Genomic DNA, 5,193 nt, shown 5'->3' on the forward strand with positions numbered 1-5,193 from the left:
TAGCCCGAGTGACGAGAGAACCCAAGTAATCCAGATGTGTGGGGGTCTTGGAGTTCAGATGAGGAGTAAGAGTGCCTTTCCGGCCATGACCCTTCCCGAGTCAGTTCGAGGGTGGCAGTCGACCTGGTTCTACTGCCAAGACCAGTCGACGCCAGGGCAGTCGACTGTCCTCCCCCTGTTCTCCATGGACCGAGTGAACAAGCCATCTTCTCTGAAGGTGCTTCCAGAGGAGAAGGCTCAGGTTAGGATGTTGGTGGAGCGCGTGGTCCAGCTCATTCGCGACGGAGTGACGGGCATGGATCGTCTAGAGGTTTTCCTTCGACGGCGCATTCAGCCACTTCAATATCGGGGCCATCCGATGTGGTTGTACTCTGGTACTGAAGACACCACTCAGGTCCACCCGGAGGAGGTCGAGATGCCACTCTGGAGAGGTGGATGACCGCCATCACAGGGAACAAAGATAAACCTCATGGAGCCAGGAGGATCCCGCCACTCGACCAGTCCTACGAACCAGACAAGGTCTGACCACATTTCTCTGACTGTGACTCTGTTTTCTTCATTCCGTTTTGCTGCAATTCGGTCGACTGACCTTTATCTTGTTTGTTGTCTTCCAGATCACTACCGAGATGTACTCGATGCCCAACGGGGCGCAAGAACCGACCGAAGAAGAAGAAGGAAGTGGAGGTGAAAGCCAGGAGGAGCGGGAGTCGGACGGCGACGAGGGTGAAGAAGATGTTGGCTCTGATGAGGTAGAGGAGGAGGAAGAGGAGGAGGTAGTCGAGCCTCCTCGTACTGAAATACAGTCCAAGCTCGCCCATGATCCCGAAGTCAAGCATGGCAAGGGAGCCGTGCCTGTTGGGCAGTCGACAAAACGCCCTCGGACGACTTCTCCGGCGCTGACTGAGAAAGCGTCGAAGCAACCCCGAGCGGCACCGACAAAACCGGCGAAGGCCCTACCAAAGATGAGGATGGAGATTCCGACTGTTTCTGGGTAATGGCATAACTCATGTTTTCTCTTTCAACATGGATATATTCTTGGTCGACCCGATCACTGACCGAATGATTTCTGAAATCGCAGTGCTGCTACTTCTGAGACCTCAGCCAGGCATGAAGATCAAGAAATGGAGGATGCTTCCACTTCTAATCTGGGTATGATCTGTGCAGTTTCACTTTCGGTCGACCGGATCTTCATTTTTAACTTTGAACCTTTTCTGTAGCTCCACCTAGCATTATCATTGATCTCCCTGACGATGACGATGAGGAGCCACTGAGGCAAAGGAGGAACAGGAAAGCGTCTGCTCGCAAGACTGCTCAGGCTGCGCCAGCACCTGAGACATTGGTTCCGGAGGGAGGCAACGTTGCTCGGGCTACCGTGTCCTTTGCGGTGCCGTTGACGAGTGCCCGCCCTCCGTCGTCGAGTGCTGATCCACCTTCCCTCTTCTCCACACACCACGTCCCAGAGGACCAAGCAGGTGCTGCCAAGGAAGCCATACGCCAGGCGGGGGTCATGATGGAGCAGGTGAAGGCGATCCGAGACGCCAGCCAAGTAGCTTATGATGCAAGTTCAGCTCTTCACAGCAATGTCCAGGTTAGTTGACCATCGCCTGTTTTGTTAGGATATGATACCTGACAATTTTTCTTTCTAAAAATCTTAGTATTTGTCATACACCCACTGGGTGTGTCGATTGAAATGTCTGGATTAGTGGGGGCACGCTGAGTGCACCCACTGGGTGTAGTCCCCGAGACTACGGTGGACTGCTGGCAGTCGACTGTAGTCTTTATGTCTTGAACGTTTTGCTCTTTTACTTTCTTCACTCGATCTGGTCGAATGGAATCATGGAACCAGTGGGGGCACGCTGAGTGCACCCACTGGGTGTAGTCCCCGAGACCGTGGTCGACTGCTGGTAGTCGGCTATGGTCTGAAGAATACTTCGCTCTCTTTTTTTTGAAACTGTGTCTAACTGTTGGCATTTAGCTATGATTTATGATCATAACCTTTTTGTCTCTTTCGGTCGACTGATCGATTCGAGCCGGTAGAACCAGTGGGGGCACGCTGAGTGCACCCACTGGGTGTAGTCCCTGAGGCTACAGTTGAATATTTTGATTCGGCTGTAGTCTTTGAAATGCTACGATTTTTCTCTTAGTCACTCGGAAGTGACCTGTCTTTGATGTCTGTCGACTGATCTTTCGCAAAAATCTTACGAGATTGTGGCTCGTTATACTGAGTTGGAGAACAAGCATATCCATCTCGAACTTGATCTCAAGCTTGTCCAGGAGAACTTCACGAAGGCGAAGGAGGAGGCAAAAGGTATATTTGGTGAGAACCTTGACGACTACCCTTATTCTTTGTCCATTCCTGAGTCTGATCTCACTGTCATTTTGCAGATAAACTAAGGGATGCTCTGAAGAAGAAGGACCTTGACCTCGGCGAGGCGCAGAAAACGTCTTCGGACAAGACGAAACTCGCAGAAGAAAAGTTGGCTTCAATCAGCAAACTTGAAGAGGAGAATACCAATCTGAAAGCTACTCTCGACGCGGCCAACAAGGAGGTTAGCCGACTGAAGAATGAAAAGATAACCCTGAGTGACAAGGCTAGCGAACTGGTGGGAAAGAAGAACGCCTTAGAGGCTTATCTGGGAGGGCTCGCCAAGAAGTTATTCCTCATGCTCGAAGGTAACCCCTTATATCCGACTGGTAATCACTAACTTATTGTAGGAACATTAGCTTATCCTTGGATCGTATCCATAGAATTCTGCCAAAACTTTGAAGAGGAGACTAGTCGAGTGGAGACTGACTTGGATCCCATCAACTCTCCTGTGAAGGATGAAGCCGCCATGAACATGCTCCGTCTCGAGTCTCGCATTGCTGCTGTGGTAGACTATCTTGCGAGACTGAAGGTTGCAACATCGCGCATCGACACAACACTCTGGCCAGGAGAAACACTTCAGAACGACCTTGAGTCTCTGATGACTCGACTGAACGAAGTTCCAAGTCGAGTGCAAGAATGGAAGAAGTCTTCTGCCAGGTGTGGTGCCGCCGTTGCTCTGTCTCTGGTCCGTGTTCATTGCAAGGACGCGCGAGAGGACAAGCTGGCGTCTCTCAAGGTGGCCAATACCAAGAAGCATGACTTCCGATCTTTCATGGAGACCTTCATTGCTGCTGCCACTCAGATCGCAGATGGAATCGACCTGGACGAGTTCGTTGCGCCTTCCAGTCCTCCGTAGGAGGAGTAAAAAACCTCTATGCTTGATGCCTTAAATTTGCCTCGGAATGCCGAGCGGTTTTTGTAACCGATAAACTTTAATAGGCTTGGTGCCTGAGCACTTCTGGATCCGTAGGACGCTATCTAAACTTGGGTTTGCCGTTGAATATGTTTGCATTCGCCTTCGAACGATCATTGTCCTTCGTTTGGAATATATACTAGTGTTTGTGATGCACTTTTGCAGGTAGGGACGAAGCACAAATTGCAATCGACTTGTACCTCTTCATGCTTAGGCGAGCACTGGGCTGCAGCTAAGCCCCCGAGTGGGAGGTTTGTTCTCCACTCGGTAGGATTTTTAAAAACTTAGGCGAGCACTGGACTGCAGCTAACCCCCGAGTGGGAGGTTTGCTCTCCACTCGGTAGGACTTTCAAAAACTTAGGCGAGCACTGGGCTGCAGCTAAGCCCCCGAGTGGGAGGTTTGCTCTCCACTTGGTAGGATTTTCAAAAACTTAGGCGAGCACTGGGCTGCAGCTAAGCCCCCGAGTGGGAGGTTTTCTCTCCACTCGGTAGGATTTCAAAAACTTAGGCGAGCACTGGGCTGCAGCTAAGCCCCCGAGTGGGAGGTTTGCTCTCCACTCGGTAGGATTTTCAAAAACTTAGGCGAGCACTGGGCTGCAGCGAAGCCCCCGAGTGGGAGGTTTTCTCTCCATTCGGTGGGATTTTCAAAAACTTAGGCGAACACCGGGCTGCAGCGAAGCCCCCGAGTGGGAGGTTTGCTCTCCACTCGGTGGGATTTTCAAAAACTTAGGCAAGCACCGGGCTGCAGCTAAGCCTCCGAGTGGGAGGTTTTCTCTCCACTCGGTAGGATTTTTGTGGCGTACCTCTGAAGGAGAAGGTAGCAGTCGACCCGCGCTTCGTCCTCCTTGCGGGTCGCACGTTGCATTTGTGGCGTAGCTCAGAAGGAGAAGGTAGCAGTCGACCTGCGTTTCGTCCTCCTTGCGGAGCGCATGTTGTATTTGTGGCGTAGCTCGGAAGGAGAAGGTAGCAGTCGACCTGCGCTTCGTCCTCCTTGCGGAGCGCATGTTGTATTTGTACTTAGGCGAACACTAGGCTGCAGCTAAGCCCCCGAGTGGAAGGCTGGCTCACCACTCGGTAGGATTTTGTTTAAACTTGGGCGAGTACTTGGACTACAGCTAAGCCTCTGAGCGAAAGGCTGGCTTACCACTCGGTAGGATTTTGTTTAAACTTAGGCGTAACGGATTCGCAGCTAAGCCTCCGAGTGGAAGGCTGGCTTACCACTTGGTAGGATTTTGTTTAAACTTAGGCGAAATGGATTCGCAGCTAAGCCTCCGAGTGGAAGGCTGGCTTACCACTCGGTAGGATTTTGTTTAAACTTAGGCGAAACGGATTCGCAGCTAAGCCTCTGAGTGGGAGGCTGGCTCACCATTCGGTAAGGATTTTTTTTACAAACTTAGGTGAAACGGATTCGTAGCTAAGCCACCCACTGGGGGACTGCTTTATGTGGACAAAAGTAACAACAATCACTGGGAAAATTATAAAACTCTTGTCTTTGATAAATAAACTACAGAAGTACTTTTATTACAACTCATCCGAGTGAATACTTAAGTATAAAAGGGGCGGAGCAGATCTGCATTCCAAGCTCGTGGCTCGTCAATCTGGCGATCGACGTTGTAAAGACGGTATGCTCCATTGTGGAGAACTTTGGTAACAATGAAGGGGCCTTCCCAAGTAGGGGCGAGTTTGTGTGGCTTCTGTTGGTCCACTCCGAGGACCAAGTCTCCTTCTTGGAAGGCTTGGCTCTTCACATTTCTGGCGTAGAATCGGCACAAGTCTTGCTGATAGATGGTCGATCGGATCATGTCCATCTCTCTTTCTTCTTCCAAAAGGTTGACTGCGTCCTGCCGGGCTTGTTCTGCTTCGACTTCAGAGTAGAGCTCGACTCGCGGTGCATTGTGAAGCAGGTCACTTG

Source organism: Triticum dicoccoides, chromosome 1B (assembly GCF_002162155.2).
Source record: "Triticum dicoccoides isolate Atlit2015 ecotype Zavitan chromosome 1B, WEW_v2.0, whole genome shotgun sequence".
Taxonomy (NCBI): domain Eukaryota; kingdom Viridiplantae; phylum Streptophyta; class Magnoliopsida; order Poales; family Poaceae; genus Triticum; species Triticum dicoccoides.